Source organism: Ovis aries, chromosome 5, assembly GCF_016772045.2.
Source record: "Ovis aries strain OAR_USU_Benz2616 breed Rambouillet chromosome 5, ARS-UI_Ramb_v3.0, whole genome shotgun sequence".
NCBI lineage: Eukaryota > Metazoa > Chordata > Mammalia > Artiodactyla > Bovidae > Ovis > Ovis aries.
The window spans coordinates 80,593,343-80,611,540 of record NC_056058.1 but is presented as its reverse complement, the minus strand read 5'-3'; the positions used below and the strand labels follow the sequence as shown (position 1 = coordinate 80,611,540).

The 18,198-nt window shown below is 36.3% G+C and overlaps 1 protein-coding gene and 1 non-coding gene across 5 annotated transcripts in view; one reads left to right on the top strand and one right to left on the bottom strand.

Moving 5' to 3' along the window:
• Positions 1 to 18,198, bottom strand: part of XRCC4 (X-ray repair cross complementing 4) — a 295,443-nt gene that overhangs the window by 188,378 nt on the left and 88,867 nt on the right. The window lies entirely within an intron of this gene.
• TRNAS-ACU (transfer RNA serine (anticodon ACU)) lies at positions 4,798 to 4,869 on the top strand. Its single transcript has one exon. It is a non-coding gene; the product is annotated as a tRNA-Ser (tRNA).

Here is an 18,198-nt window from a genome sequence, read left to right as displayed (position 1 = left end):
AACCCTTTGCATGAGGTAGCCAAAGTACTGGAGCTTCAGCTTTAGCATCATTCCTTCCAGAGAAATCCCAGGGCTGATCTCCTTCAGAATGGACTGGTTGGATCTCCTTGCAGTCCAAGGGATTCTCAAGAGTCTTCAACACCACAATTCAAACACATCAATTCTTCGGCGCTCAGCATTCTTCACAGTGCAACTCTTACATCCATACATGACTACTGGAAAAACCATAGCCTTGACTAGATGGACCTTAGTTGGCAAAGTAATGTCTCTGCTTTTGAATATGCTACCTAGGTTGGTCATAACTTTTCTTCCAAGGAGTAAGCGTCTGTTAATTTCATGGGCTGCAGTCACCAACTGCAGTGATTTTGGAGCCCCCAAAAATAAAGTCTGACACTGTTTCCACTGTTTCCCCATCTATTTCCCATGAAGTGATGGGACCGGATACCATGATCTTCGTTTTCTGATGTTGAGCTTTAAGCCAACTTTTTCACTCTCCTCTTTCACTTTCATCAAGAGGCTTTTTAGCTCCTCTTCACTTTCTGCCATAAGGGTGGTGTCATCTGCATATCTGAGGTGATTGATATTTCTCCCGGCAATCTTGATTCCAGCTTGTGTTTCTTCCAGTCCAGCGTTTCTCATGATGTACTCTGCATAGAAGTTAAATAAGCAGGGTGACAATATACAGCCTTGACATACTCCTTTTCCTATTTGGAACCAGTCTGTTGTTCCATGTCCAGTTCTAACTGTTGCTTCCTGGCCTGCGTACAGATTTCTCATGAGGCAGGTCAGGTGGTCTGGTATTCCCATCTCTCTCAGAATTTTCCACAGTTTATTGTGATCCATACAGTCAAAGGCTTTGGCATAGTCAATAAAGCAGAAATAGATGTTTTCTGGAACTCTCTTGCTTTTTCCATGATCCAGCGGATGTTGGCAATTTGATCTCTGGTTCCTCTGCCTTTTCTAAAACCAGCTTGAACATCAGGAAGTGGGGCCAAAAGTGGCTTTTCTCATTCTGTCTGTATCTTCCCCTTAACCAAATTATTCTCATCCATAGGGATATTCTTAATATACTTTTGCCCTCAAAGGTCATCTCTGTAGATTTCCTCTGAATGATTTTAAGAAATCTGACCACCTTTGACTCTACAGTCTAGAAAAATGTTCTGGACTTGAATAGCTACTGGTATATATCTATCTCAAATGCAAATTATTATTTGTTTAGTATTTGTTTAACTGAGTTTTTTACTTTTAACAATCCTATATATTAGCAACAACTCTAATAAACATATATTCAAAGTCTACTTTAAATTTTGAGGTTATCAACTGTAACAATTAAATTGTTGTTAATAGCTGTTTCCTAAGACCTAAATGTGATATCAAAGACTGACACTTAAATTTGAATTCTGGTTATTCTTAACACACTTCTTTCTTCCAACATGTTTTCCTTTTGGCTGAAACTAAAAACATGAAGAAAACAGGATATGTACAAAATACTCTAAAATTTGAAACTTCCTTATGTTATCCACATTCTTGGTACTTAAATTCCAGAACAAAATATATCAAATATAAATATTACAGTCTAGATGAGGTTGCTTTGCCAATAAGCTGTGTTTTTGATCTCTGAACTTCAAAAACTTAGAGTAATACTACTGTCCAACCTGTTTACCCTACGTGAATGACATTCAAAAACAAACAAAAAACTACCATATAACGTCAAAGAACTGTTCACTCTTACACCTTCCAGTAAACAGTTTAAGGGAATTTTTTTAACCAAATACTAGCAGACATGTATGGATGTGAGAGTTGGATTGTGAAGAAAGCTGAGCGCCAAAGAATTGATACTTTTGAACTGTGGTGTTGGAGAAGACTCTTGAGAGTCCCTTGGACTGTAAGGAGATCCAACCAGTCTATCCTAAAGGAGAGATCAGTCCTGGGTGTTCATTGGAAGGACTGATGCTGAAGCTGAAACCCCAATACTTTGGCCACCTCATGCGAGGAGTTGACTCATTGGAAAAGACTCTGATGCTGGGAGGGATTGAGGGCAGGAGGAGAAAGAGACAACAGAGGATGAGATGGCTGGATGGCATCACCAACTCGATGGACATGAGTTTGGGTAAACTTCAGGAGTTGTTGATGGACAGGGAGGCCTGGCATGCTGCAATTCATGGGGTCACAAAGAGTCGGACACGACTGAATGACTGAACTGAACTGAACCAAATATATGTATCAAAAGTACAAAGAAATAAAACACTGTCTCTGCCCACAAAGAGACTCTTATAACAAAAAAAATACCCATTATATAGTATGAAAAGTATTATTAAAAATGCTCATTAACATGTAAACTATTATATATAAAAAGGGTAAACAACAACAAAGTCCTACTATAAAGAACTGGAAACTATATAGTGATAAGCCATAATGGAAAAGAGTATTAAAAAAGTGTGTGTGTGTGTATATATATATATATATAGATGAATCACTTTGCTGTAAAGCAGAAACTAACATAACACTGTAAATCAACTATACTTCCATTTTTTTTAAATGCTTATTAAATTTTTCACAAGTACATCAATTTCAGAATAGAGAAGCACATTTGGGGGATTATAGTAGCCACATGAAATTTTAAGCATGATATCAATATACAGGACCATAATCAGACCCTCACTATCAAGACCATCAATACCTAGTGTGAGGCTTTATTTTATACGTCAGTTTTATCTGGATGCCCAGAGAGCTGGTTAAACATTATTTCTGGGTCTGCCTGTAAAGATGTTTATGGAAGAGATTAGCATTTGAATTAGTGGACTGAATAGAACAGATTGCCCTCCCTGTTGTGGCCAGGCACTAACCATACACCTGAGGGCCAGACTAGAACAAAAAGGCAGAGCAAAGTTAAATTCTCTCTCTGTCTGACAACTTCACTGCCACATGGATCTTTTCCTGCCCCTAATTCTCCTTGGTTCTTAGGGCTTCAGACCTGAATTGGAAATTCAATATCAGCTCTTCAGCTCTCAAGCCTTTGAATTATACCACCAGCTTTCTTGGGTCTCCAGATTGTGAGAGTTCTCAGCATCTATACTTGTGTGACCAAATATCTTATAATTTATCTATACAGATAGATATTTTATATAGGAGATACTTTTTTTTTTCCTTCTGAAAACTCTAATACAGGTAGTAGTTCTGTCTTAAACAGCTTACGGTTATGTCCTAAAGAAAACTCGTTTCCCAAAACTTCCTCACTGTACTCTGCCATCCTATAGTCAACTCAATAAAAAAATGTGAAGAGGGTAAGAACTACATTTACTGAAGTTTTTTTCTATGAGTGTGGATTGAACATTATAAATAACAAAATAAAAAAATACTGGAACAATATCTAAAAATAAAATCAGAGAATATCAGAAATAATGACTGTTGTTGGAACATATGCAGAAATAATTTCCTGTAGACAATTCATATCATCACTATGACCTATCATTGAAAAAGGGAACAGTCCAGAATTATTTGAACCTATGAGATCAACACAAAAAGAGAATCACAAAAAGAATTTGTTCATAATTTTACCAAGAGAGAGAAAAGGAGCAATGATGTAAATTTTTCCATTGTATCTGTCTCATCAGTGAGTAACTGAGAGGAACCACCCTGTCCTGGATTAAATATGACTTCCCTCTCATTGCCAACAACAATCTATGACTCCTTTTAACATGAGTATCTACCTCTCATTCCATGAAAACATGATTCTGTGGGATACTGGAAACAGATTTTTTTTAATAGTTCAACATGGTATTTCTGAAGAACAATTAAAATCTGTAGAGATAAACCCTAACAAAACAATTTAAGGACACAAAGTACTATAAACTTAATCTTCTGGATATCTCCATGTTCAATAACTCACTTACATTTTCATGTTTTTATGCAACAATAAAGATGTATAGCAGAAATTCCACTAATCACCTGTATTTAATTCTCCAATAACCCAAATCTTCATTCTCAAAAATACTTTAGAGAGCTATAGTTCAAAATGCTCTGTAGTGAACAGCAATGGTTAGGAAACCAATTTAGAAAAGTTGCATTAAGAAATATTTTTGATTGATGGATGTCAACAAACAGAAAGTCTTTAAGTATCTCACAGAGAAAGGGATTAACATCAACTGAAAGCCCTATTTTCTCTATGTTCTGAACATATAACATCATAAGAGGAGACCAAATCTCTAAACTCCAATGAAAAAATAAAAGGAATGGATGGGGAACACATGTATACCTATGGCGGATTCATGTTGATGTATGGCAAAACCAATACAATATTGTAAAGTAATTAACCTCCGATTAAAACAAATAAATTTCTTTAAAAAAAAAAAAACAAAAAATAAATAAATAAAAGGAATAAGACACTGATAGTGTTGAAGGGTTTCAACCACCACTGTCACTAAAACAGTATTACAGTGATTATCCTCTGCCACTCAAAATGACTCTATTGATTCACTTTTGGTAATCATAAAGTTATGCTTTAAGATTTTTTCCAATAATGCTAGAGAACTGATGCCTACTTTTGCCTGCACTGCCTTTTCAGCAAACATATGAACACATAAAATCAGCATGTAAGTGTGAAAGTACGATCAGCACCAATGAAATCAATTTCACTGAGTTCCTGGAATGTGTTAGAAATTGTTAGGGGCTGAGAATGAAAGCATAAACAAAGCATACTTTCTGTCCTTATGGAAATGATAATCTTACAGGAGACACTGAAATGCAATCAGTCAACTAAGATGCAAAATAATTTGAAAATTATGAATGGGACTGACTTCTCTGGTGGCTCAGATGGTAAAGCATCTGCCTACTATGCTGAAGACCCAGGTTCGATCCCTGGGTTGGGAAGATCCTCTGGAGAAGGAAATGGCAACCCACTCTAGTACTCTTGCCTGGAAAATCCCATGGATGGAGGAGCGTGGTAGGCTATAGTCCACGGGGTCGCAAAGAGTCAGACACGAAGGAGTGACTTCACTTTCTGTCTTTCTATGAATGAGATGAAGGTAGGAAAATGATAAATGCCATGCTAAGACATTTATTCCTTATTCTCTAGGTTAGGGTTTGTAAAGTTACTGTCTTCAGGGGCTATGCAGGTAAAATAAATGAATAAAGTTAATGGGCTGGCAAAGTGCACAGAGCAATTCCCATCCACAGGGACAGCTACTAGTAGTAACAGTAGTAGTTGCCTTGTGAAGATGTGGACCAGACTACTAAGATTTTTAATTTCTCAAGAAAGATCAGAAATCTAGATTTCTAGGTATAAGCTTCTGATTTAAGCTATTGGAAACTTGTCTAAAGTGTCTTCTGCATGTAAGGGTCAAACATAACATGTCTATAGTCCATATTTGGTCTTCTGGTAAAGGCAACAAGGTGGAACTTCAGATGACTTGTAAGCAGAATAGTGCGATTAGATTTGCATTTTAGAAACGTCCCTCTGGTAGTAGATGAGAGTAGGGAGGACCAGAGGCAGGAAGATCAGTTTTTTGGAAAAGTTCCTGCAAAGAAGATGGTGGACTTAAACCTGAGCTACAGAAAAGTGCAGACAAATCTAGAGTGGAAAGAACTTGAATGAAAAGCACCGAAAACCAGGCAACATATAAGCTGAAGGGAAGGAGCAAATAATAAATAGGGGGAAAATGAAAATATAAGAGTAAGGCTGAGTGTGAGAGGGGAAACACATGGAGGCCTAATAGAGTGAATTCAAGGAGCGGTGGGAAAGACCAGGACAGAAGAATTTAGACTTAGAATAAAAATTCTTTCTTTTCTGAAACTAAAGGAAGAAAAGAATATACACACATATGAAGATGAACAAAAGAAACTGAAGAAATACATGCCTAATAGCATCTATTATCTTAATGATAGGCAGAATGCTAAGATGGCTGTCAAGATTCTAGTCCTCTGAAGTACGTGCCCTGTACAATCCTCTCCTTCTGTGGAATAAGAATTTGTGAATTTAATGAGATATTCACATCCATGATTAGTTTAGATTATACAGTACAGCTGACTTTTAACAAGAGAGATTTATTCTGGTGGGCCTGATCAAATCAAATCTTCAAAATGGAGTGGGATCTTTGTACAGAGAAAGGAGTTAACTTGAAGGAAATTCTCTGTTGCTGGATTTGAAGATGGAGAGAGCCATAAAAGTGGCTTCTAGGAGCTGAGAATGACGCTTGGCTAACAGCCAGCAAGGAAATATACACTGCTATTTTTTTTTTTTTTTCCCAACCATTTGAACTTGGAAGAGGAACCTGAGCTCCAGGTGAGAATGCAGTCTGGCTAACACTTTGATTTCACATTTGTGAGATCCTGAGCAGAGAATCTAGTGGTGCCAAGGCCGGACTTCTGACCTATAGAAACTGTGAGATAATGAATGGTCCTTAACTGCTAAATTTGTGACAATCTGTTATATAACAATAGAAAACTAATACATTTAGCTTAGAAAACACAATTTCTTGAATGAAACAAGAACTCATTCAAGATAAGGTAGGTTGAACCACCACGAATCAGGGTCAAGCTGGATTCATTTTCCAGAAACTTTGGTCTCATTAACCTTTACCCAAATGTCCTACCGGGGACTAAATGAGAAATTTGTTGCTGGTGTTTAGCCACTAAGTTGAATGAAAAATAACTTGTGTTATATCAAATCTTAAGTCTATATCAAAGAGTTGGACAGTCACAACAAGGTTCTCAGAATATACTTCCATGCCAGGACAGGAGAAGAAAGCAGATGGATGCAGCAAACTTACCAAGTCACTATTTCATTGGTGGTTAACAAATATGAAAACTATTATGAAGCAATTTCTGAGAATTTAACAACTTCAGAAGGTTCTAGCATCATGATAGAGGAAAACAAGTACAACTACAAGTTTCTCCAGTCAGCAAAATAAATGACTGTATTTCTACTAAAATTCTTTAAATGTAAGTATGGCAAAAGATTAACCTAAGAATTATAAAATTATTTCAGAAAGCATTTCAATAATTATGGTAGATATAAAAGTTATGAAAGAATGATAGTATTATTACAGTTCTCTTGGCATTTAATTACTTAAGTCTTTTGAAATCATTCTGTTTACAGTCATACTTACTGTCTGGTTTCCACAGTAATAAACACACAGCCTGTTTATTTTAAATATTTCATCCTGAAATGAGAAGGATTTTTTTTTCCCCTCAAACTTATCCTGCACACTAACCAAGATTGCAAGCCAAAAAGAACACAGGAGACCAAAAGTGTAAAAGACAAGTAAGATCCAATATGAACATTTTCCAGTCTTTAGATTGAGAGAAGAAAAATGTTAAACTCCAGCTGTTCTAACTTAATATAGAAGGATAGTACAGATTGGTCTAGTCTTTGTCTCTTGAGGGAGACAAGCAGCCTGTGACACAATTTGTCCATTTTATGTTAGTAAGTATAGCACTTGCTGTGTATTTCATCATTCTTTTGTAAACAATCAGTTCTCCTTAAAGAGAATAGTTCTCTTTAGATAAACCAATATAATATTGTAAAGTAATTAACCTCCAATTAAAATAAATAAATTTATATTTTTTAAAAATAAGCTAAAAAAAATGAAACTCTACTCCAAATCAACAAATATATGAAAATCTCTGAGAAAAGTGTGTTTAAAATTAAGAGCTGTCCTCAGATGAACACTTTCAAGGGGGTAGTCTTTGTTATCCAATCAGCATTCATTCTAAATCAAACAAAAGTACTTCCCTTTAAACTTAGCCAAACAATAAAGATAATCATCCATAATTTTTAAAAGGAAATGAACTATAAAAATGGCTACTTTCCAAAAAATTAGAAAATAAATCTGACACATATTCTTTTTAAAATGAAAGCATAAAATAGATGTTAAATAATAATGAGGAAACAGTAAAAACAATTCACATTTGGCAACTTTCACCTCTAACTCAAGACAATCTAAAACATCAAATAATCACACCTACCACCAGCCCCCTCAAATTTATCCCTTGTAGCTCTCTGACCAACTCCTGCTCCAAAATGGACCAATGCTCTCTAAGTCAACTGTAGTGCCATCATTCTGGATCTCCCTTCAGCATCACCTTAACGATTCTTTTTGCTGTATACCTTGTTTCTTAATCTTAGATTGCATGACATGAGTTGAAAGCTTGTTTCATTAATCTTCAATCATTGCTAAAATATACATTAAAAACTATGCTAACTCTTTAGCTTTAAGTTTCAATACACAGTGCTTTTCTGGATGCTGTTGAATTCAAAATAGTTCATAACCTTTCTTTAAATTTCTTCTCTAGCCCATGAATTTTCTTATGTCTATGTTTTATATTTGCGGAAGAGACAATAATTAGGTATTAAGTATTTTTGTAATTAAGTATTTACAGAAAATGAGAACTCTATGTTGATCCTCTAGAGCCTTTTGTGGCACAGTATATAGTTAAATGGGCTTCCCTGGTGACGCTAGTGGTAAAGAACCCACCTGCCAATGCAGGAGACATAAGTGACATGGATTCAATCCCTGGGTCAGGAAGATCCCCTGGGGGAAGGCATGGCAATCCACTCCAATATTCTTGACTGGAGAATCCCACGGACAGAGGAGCTGGTGGCTAGGGTCCATAGTATCGCAAAGAGTAGGACATGACTGAAGCAACTTAGTACAGCACAGCACAGCACATATAGTTAAATATTGTCATCCTTTAGTAAGTTTGAGGAAGAAGTACATTCTCTAACTGTTAGATAAAGGGGTCTACTTATCCATCTACCTATTAATCTACCTATCTATTTATCCATCCGAGTAACCTTATTAAAATACACTGTTCACATCTTCTAATTTCTGTTTTCTCATATGCTTAATATATCTAGTTTTGAGAGAAATGTTTTACAAACTTTCAACATGATATCTGATCTTTAAATTTCAACTGAAGTTGAATTTTCAACTCAGTTAGTTGAATCAGTTAATTGTTGCTTTAGGTGAACACAGGTTCTCAGAATTGTAATATTTTCCTAGTCATTTGGTTTTCCCCATTCCTATCAACACTTATTGGCTTAAAGTATAGATGCTGGGAAAGATTGAGGGCAGGAGGAGAAGGGGATGACAGAGGATGAGATGGTTGGATGGCATCACCAACTCAACGGACATGGGTTGGGTGGACTTCAGGAGATGGTGATAGACAGGGAGACCTGGTGTGCTGCAACTCATGGGGTCGCAAAGAGTTGGACACGACTGAGCGACTGAACTGAACTGAACTGAACTGAACTGAACTGATAGTGAAGTAAAAGTCACTCAGTCATGTCTGACTCTTTGTGACTCCATAGACTATACAGTTCATGGAATTCTCTAGGCCAGAATACTGGAGTGGGTAGCCTTTCCCTTCTCCAGGGGATCTTCCCAACCCAGCGATTGAACCCAGGTCTCCTGCATTGCAGGCAGGTTCTTTACCAGCTGAGCCACAAGGGAAGCCACAAGGGAAACATATACACCAAATAAAATTGGGCTGACTCCCAACCTCTCATTAGTTTTAACCAAACTATAGCTCTTTTAACTTCATTTCTTGGTGAACTTTGTTAGATTACTCCCCACCTCCATTTTGACTCTCCTCTGTGCTGACTGTCTATTTTAGTTTATCTTTATGTGGGCCAATGGCAGCTCATGTGCACCTCACGGATATGTGCATGAGACGCTTACCATGTATAAGGCTTGCAACTTGAATCTGATTGGCTGGCCCTCTACAGACCACAGCTGGTGTCCAGGGTAATGAAGTGGCGGTCCCCTTTAATGTCTTCCCCCCTCCCCCGCCCTTGCCTTAATTGGGCTGTAAAACTCCGAGTCTTAAGGAGAGTTGCTAAAATTTATAATCAGAAATAGATAATGAAATGAATAGCTATTTAAATGTTCATTTCATGAGTGGCTAGAAAAAGCTATTCTTGCACAGTCTTACTGAATGTATTGGTAGGTGGCAGCTGCAGTTCTCAAATAAACTATAGGGTTAATCCACACTCCTTCAGAATGAGATAACAAGCAAATGAAGTATCAACTGTTTTATGATCCAGTAAAACTACAGTTGACCCTTGAACAACATGGGTTTGAACTGCTCACTTCCACTTAGATGCAGGTATGTTTCAGTAGTAAAATACTACAATACTGGCTGCTTCTGTGTTGGTTGAATTGTTAGATGCAGATGAAAACTGCAGATACAAGGACCAACTATAAAGTATAGGTGGATTAACTCCTGTGTTGGTCAAAGGTCCACTGTATATCTGTACCATATTTTATAATGTGGAAAATTAAAGACTGTGTTGGAGAAGGTAATGGCAACCCACTCCAGTATTCTTGCCTGGAGAATTCCATGGACAGAGGAGCCTGGCGGGCTACAGTCCATGAGTTGCAAAGAGTCGGACACGACTGAGCAACTAACACACACACATACACACCCCCCAAGCAGTGACAGACACAAAACATGCTTAAAGTAATAGCTTTGTATAATAATAAAATTCCATTATTAATTATATTTTGATTAATATTTATCTGATACATTACTTTTATCTTTGTTTTCAACTATTTTGGTCCTTATGTTTTAGATATGTTTCTTATAAACATGTTTCTTATAAACATATCTAAAGTTGGATTTTGCATTTCATAGAATCTGTCTTATAATAGGAGAATTTATATTCACATAATTGATCTACCAATTTATTTCTACATATTACTTTGTTTCTCTATTTTCCAAGTATTTACTTTTCCTTTGCCCCATTTTATAATGTTTCATATTCCTTTAAACTATGCATAATCACTTAAAGTATGCTGGTTTTATGTTACTGTATTTTTTATATTATTTCATATTTGTGGTAATAACTATCTTTTTAACATGATTGCTACTATGCCAAGTTAGATAATTCATGTGGGCTGGCATTTTTAATTTTAAATTTACCCTTATGAGGAATATTCTCTCCAAAAGATTCCCATTTGCATGGGCTTTGTACTAGCTTCTAAATAGCTCACCATTGCTTTTCCAAGAGTTCGAGAAATTATTTATGACAATCTCTTGGCTTGAGATCCCTGTGTTGTGGGGACAGTGTAAAGTCTAACTCTATTCAAACATGTGCATGGGACGCTCCCTCCCTCTTCATCCTTGCCCTGCCTCCCACAATGAATCCCTAATATCCCATCACTGTGTAGACATTAAATTCAATCCCCTAGAATTATACTGGCCAAATGACCTCTCAGGCCAATGCAGCATAACTCCAGCTTCAAGTTATCTTTTAATTTTCATCCCCTGAGATTTTACCCCACTTTTTATGCCTCAGCATTTTTATGTACATGGAATGAGATGGAAGCTTATAGAACTCGTCAGTCCTAGAAATCCATACAACACTTTTCTAATCACTCACACTACTTCCATGAATATCATTAAATATCTACTGAGTGCTCAGCTCAGCAAAAATGTGAATGATAAGAAGGTCATGTTTTCTGTCCTCCTGGATTTACAAAAGGCCTGAGGATTATTCATCAGTGTTCTCAGCAATTTCAACATGCAGTATTTCCACTAGTACAGATTTCTACCTAGAACATAAAATACTCCAATTCTACAGTGTCTTCTTTATAATATTTTAAGTTAAATTTAATAAAATCAATTATGTCCAGTGATTATCCTAATCATAGACATGTTTATCACCTCAAGACATGCTAAGAGATTTTTCAGAAAGAATATCTCCTTACACAAACTAATTTTATTAATACTTTCATAGGTTATACTTATTTAGAAAAGAGGGTATTTTTCATTAAGCTCTGGATCAGGAAACTTTCACATTTGTTTTCATTTTGAATTGAAAAGTTATAACTAACTCTGCATGTTTGTTCAGTTTTAAAACTCAAGGATGTTATTTTATAATGGGATTATTTTAAATATTATCTTATCAAATTATAGGTTCTTTAACATTTCACATTATTTAGAGCACTGAGAGAAAAAATAATTTTAGTTATTTAAAATTAAAATAAACACATCAAATGGAATACAATCATAACATATATGTCCTCCATAAAGAAAATTTATATTCTTAACAACTTTTACATTGTAATTATCAATTTACTCTGAATAATTTCTTACAGTCTTTAATACAATAAAATCATGTGATGTGTAGATGCAGTCTTATTTAGCTTAGGAGAAGATATGAGAGATTGAAAGTTTTTTTTAACCAGAAAAACATCAAAACAATATATTAGATGTCCAAAATATATATCAAACTGTTAAGTTTTTAAATTTCCTGTCCTTGATCTTAGTACTAAAAAGTAATAATTTTTTACTTTTAAAAAGAATAATTTATTAAAAATATGACTGTAAAATATTAACAAAAGCTTATCTGAAAGGCAACTTAAATATCTGAAATTCACTCCTAGGCTCTGCTGATAAAATAAAGTTGCTGCTGCTGCCGCTAAGTCGCTTCAGTCATGTCCAACTCTGTGCGACCCCATAGACAGCAGCCCACCAGGCTCTGCCGTCCCTGGGTTTCTCCAGGCAAGAACACTGGAGTGGGTTGCCATTTCCTTCTCCAATGCACTAAGGTGAAAAGAGAAAGTGAAGTCGCTCAGTTGTGTCTGACTCTTAGCGACCCCATGGACTGCAGCCTACCAGGCTCCTCCGTCCATGGGATTTTCCAGGCAAGAGTACTGGAGTGGGATGCCATTGCCTTCTTCGAAAATAAAGTTAAGTATTATATATTCTACAGTTTCAAATTTCATGATAATTTAAATAGTATAAAACTGAGATTTCTTTTCTGTTTAGTAAAATATTATATAGTTAGCAAAGGTCATTAAGAATGGATAAGACTTCCTAATAGTTCAAATTTCTTTCTAAGAATCAGGCAATTTTTAAAAATTATCATTTAAGTTAACAACTAATAATTTTTGGTTTTGTCTATTTGCTTCATTTTGTTTTAAGAACCTTAATGCCCTGTATTGTAATATTTATAGACAAACTTCATACAGGAAGACCTTTGACATGCTAGATAGATTTTATAATATCTTAGGGCTTCCCTGGTAGCTCAGCTGGTAAAGAATCTGCCTGCAGTGCAGTAGACCCTGTTTTGAATCCTGGGTCAGGAAGACCCCCTGGAGAACAGATAGGCTACCACTCCAGTATTCTGGGGCTTCCCTGGTGGTTCAGGCAGTAAAGAATCCTCCTGCAATGCAGGAGACCTAGATTCTTGGGCTTCCCAGGTGGCTCAGCTGGTAAACAATCCACCTGCAATGCTGGAAACCTGGATTCTGTCCCTGGGTTGGGAAGATTCCCTGGAGAAGGGAACAGCTACCCACTCCAATATTTTGGCCCGAGAGAATTACATGGACAGAGGAGCCTGGCAGGCTCCAGTCCATGGGGTCACAAAGAGTCGGACACAATTGTATGACTTCTACTTTCACTTTCTAGGAATTCACATTTACAAAACATAAACCTTTCTACTAGCTCCTAACATTATCAAAGTCACACTGCTCTCAGAAGACATGTTTCAGATATCCTTTGTACAAATTAAGAGTATTTTCCATATTCATTAAAATTTTCCTTCTGACCTGATAACCATTTTCTCTTAAAGATGCGTTTTGAGTACTTCAAAGGTTACTGTAACAAAACATCATATTATATGTGGATAAGTAGGCAACTCTCCCACCTAAGAATCTGTGACTCAGAAATTAAAACTCATGATTACAGAAAATGAATGATCATTTTGGTCACAGACCCTTAGAGTTTGATCATGACTTGGATACCAAAGTCATAAATATTGGAAGCTTACTGATATAACTCATGATTTAACTTTTTACCTTTGGTCTTCTCCCTGAATTAAATTGCAATGTTTTGCTTTACAGTGCTCTGTCCACAGGTATACAAGTACAGAAACACCTCCATTAAGATCATTTCACTAATGAAATTCAATTCCCAAATTTGGCAATGCTGATGAGTAATGGGATTTCAATCAACATTAATGAATCAGTTCATACAACTTCAGACAATCCAAAAGAAGAACAGCTTTATTTAGGACACTTTCTAAATCTTATTTATTCAGAATTATCTTTTTCTTTTTTTCCAGACTAACAAATAACTGAGAACTCCAACTGGTTAAAAATAAGCTACTGGGAAAAGGACTGACACCAGACCTGAGAGACTCCACAACAGTAGCAAGGACTATTTCAAAAAGCCACAGATGTCTGCCACATGACAGTTAGCATGCTGACCATGATGTGATGAAAGTCCTCTGTCCCCACTGTATTCGTCACAAGGAGTGGTAGCCATCTGTTCTTTATTTATGTTTCTAGAAACCAAGTAACTTTTGCATGGGAAAATACTGTGTATTAAAAACAAAAAGGAGACACAGCTATAAATACCTCAGTGGCAAAATGTGTGATACATTTTAGTAGGTATATAACTTAAGATTTAATCAAAAGCTTCCAGGTACAGGTTAAGAGATAGTTGGGAGTTAACAGAAATTGGCAAACTCCATAAATTCCACTATTACAAATTGACTGTCATTAAAATAGGAATCCAAAGATAAGAAAAGAAATAAAATGCAGTTAATTTTAATCCCCACCCCCAGATCAACTAGTGAATAGCCAAGTGAAGGTCAGATAGTTCACAGTTAATTTAGTTGAAAATGACAAGATCAAGCAGGTTAACCTTACATAAGAGAATTAGCATCCTCACTGCAGAAAATAAATGAACGTAAATTTTACATCAGTCTTGGGTTTCAATACCTACTCAAAGAGACTAAATAATATTTAAAGTATATGGCTAACCAGACTTTAGGGTAACAGTACTGAACAGTTGCTGGTATAAGTAAGCCCAAAGTAGCAAGTTCACAGGAAATTATGAGTCCAGGTTCAAGGACAAGATGGAAAATGTAGTCTACTTGTTAAAGTTCTTTATATTTCTAATAGAAAAGACAAATGAACAAATACGGCGAGTCAAGGAAAGAATAGTACTTCATGAGTAAACCTGGAGCAAATCAGTGCTCTTTTAGCACCTAATTCTATTGAGATTTTAAAAACTGCAACTGATTTGAATTGAAATAAAATATATAAGTGGAGTTGAATATAATAATAAGTATTACAAAGATTCCCTAGACCTCTTTCACCAGATATTGTTTCTATTCTTATCTATTAAAAGGTATTATTTGTAATCATAGAGTGAAAAGTTTCTTATTATTCATCCAATAAAAGTAAAAAGAACTGAGAACAAAATTGTCACTTAAAGGCTATGTGTCTCTCTTTTTATTGGCTTCCTCATCTGTAAAAGGTGGATGATAGTATCAAATGCTCACAGTTGCTTTATTATTAAATTGGCTTATATTTGCAAAGCACTTATAACAATCTTGGCTCATATAAATGCTATATTAAGTGCCTGAAAAATGACAAATTTAGAATACCATATGACAAATTTAAATACAAATGTTTCAAAGTGGTCAAGTTTAAATCTAGTCTTCTTTAATTGTGGCGGGTGGGGAGAGGGAAGGAAAGCATAGAGGTCTGCATTTTCTCTTCTGGCCCTAGGTGATAGCAGTCTATAAACAATAAAAGTCCTAAAGAGATACTGAATTAAATGGTTATTAAATGGTTCTCTGAGGAGGCCTTATAAATAGCTGAGAAAAGAAGAGAAGCAAAAGGCAAAGGAGAAAAGGAAAGATATACCCATTTGAATGCAGAATTCCAAAGAATAGCAAGGAGAGATAAAGCCTTACTCAGTGATTAATGCAAAGAAATAGAGGAAAACAATAGAATGGAACAGACTAGAGATCTCTTCAAGAAAATTAGAGATACCAAGGGAACATGTCATGCAAAGATAGCCACAATAAAGGATAGAAATGGTTTGGACCTAACAGAAGCAGAAGATATTAAGAGGTGGCAAGAATACACAGAAGAACTATACACAAAAGAACTTCATGACCCAGATAGCCACGATGGTGTGATCACTCAGCTAGAGCCAGACATCCTAGAATGTAAAGTCAAGTGGGCCTTAAGAAGCATCACTATGAACAAAGCTAGTGGAGGTGATGGAATTCCAGTTAAGCTATTTCAAATCCTAAAAAATGATGCTGTGAAAGTGCTCAATATGCCAACAAATTTGGAAAACTCAGCAGTGGCCACAGGACTGGAAAAAGTCAGTTTTCATTCCAATCCCTAAGAAAGGCGATGCCAAAGAATGTTCAAACTGCCACACAATTGCACTCATCTCACATGCTAGCAAAGTAATGCTCAAAATTCAACAAGCAAGGCTTCATCAGAACGTGAACCATGAACTTCCAGAAGTTCAGGCTGGATTTAGAAAAGGCAGATGAACCAAAGATCAAATTGCCAACAACCGTTGGATCATAGAAAAAGAGATTTCCAGAAAAAAATCTACTTCTGTTTTATTGACTGTGCCAAAGCATCAGACTGTGTGATAGTGAAGTCATTCAGTCATGTCCGACTCTTTGCGACCCCATGGACTGTAGCTCGCCAGGCTCCTCCGTCCATGGGATTTTCCAGGCAAGAGTACTGAAGCAGGTTGCCATTTCCTTCTCAAGAGGATATTCCTGACCCATGGATCAAACCTTTGTCTCCCACATTATAGGCAGATACTTTACCATCTGAGCCATGAGGGAAGTCTTAATCACAACAGACTGTGGAAAATTCTTCAAGAGATGGGAATATCAGATCACTTGAGCTACCTCCTGAGAAATCTGAATGCAGGTCAAAAAGCAACAGTTGGAACTGGACATGGAACAACAGACTGTTCTAAATCAGGAAAGGAGTACGTCAAGGCTGTATACTGTCACCCTGCTTATTTAATTTATATGCAGAGTACATCATGCGAAATGCCAGGCTGGATGAAGCACAAGCTGGAATCAACATTGCTGGGAGAAATATCAATAACTTCAGATATGCAGATTACACCACCCTTATGGCAGAAAGCGAAGAGGAACTAAAGAGCCTCTTGATGAAAGTAAGACAGTGAAAAAGTTGTCTTACAACTCAACATTTAGAAAACTAAGATCACAACATCTGGTACCATCACTTCAAGGCAAATAGATGGGGTAACAATGGAAACAGTGAGAGACTTTATTTTGGGGGGGGCTCCAAAATCACTGCAGATGGTGACTGCAGCCATGAAATTAAAAGATGCTTGCTCCTTGGAAGAAAAGCTGTGACCAACCTTGGCAGCATATTAAAAAGCAGAGACATTCCTTTGCCAACAAAGGTCTGTCTAGTCAAAGCTATGGTTTTTCCAGTAGTCATGTATAGCTGTGAGAGTTGGACTATAAAGAAACCTGAGTGCTGAAGAATTGATGCTTTTGAACTGTGGTGTTGGAGAAGACTGTTGAGAGTCTTCAGGACAGCAAGGGGATCCAACCAGTCCATCCTAAAGGAAATCAGTCCTAAATATTTATTGGAAGGACTGATGCTGAAGCTGAAACTCCAATACTTTGGCCGCCCGATGCAAAGAAGTGACCTGGATGCTGGGAAAGATTGGAAGCAGGAGGAGAAGGGGACAACAGAGGATGAGATGGCTGGATGGCATCACCGACACAATGGACATGAGTATGAGTAAGCTCTGTGAATTGGTGATGGACAGGGAAGCCTGGCATGCTACCGTCCTTCAGGTCGCAAGGAGTTGGACACAACTGAGTGACTGAACTGAAAGAGATATTGAGAAGAAAAGCAGGAAAACTCTAATCATAGGCAATATGACTTCCTACATAAACATGCCATCTGATTAGAATTTTGAAAGAATACTATCTGAAGAATAAATATAAGAACTTCACAAAATAATACTAATATAATAGTATTAATACTAATATTAATATTAATACTAATATAAACAAAAGATCAATCATCCTATATGGTATACTGGTAACATCTGAATGCACATACATAATATCTCACTTTGTTTATAAAAATTTGCTACCTTGAAAAAAAGGACCTATTATTAGAACATTTCAAGAAAAATACAAGTAAATGAAATAGAACTGATTAGACTACTTTCCAAGCACATATTGAACATACATAATTATAATTAATAATAAAGTGTCAAAGATGTATAGAATATAATTTATGTATTCAATGATGAACTTGAAAGCTGATTATTGTATAATCACAAACATAGGCTACTTGAGGTTTTATCCTTTGTGTTCTCTGAAATAATTTAATATTCTCTGATTGATACAATTCAAAAGGTATACCC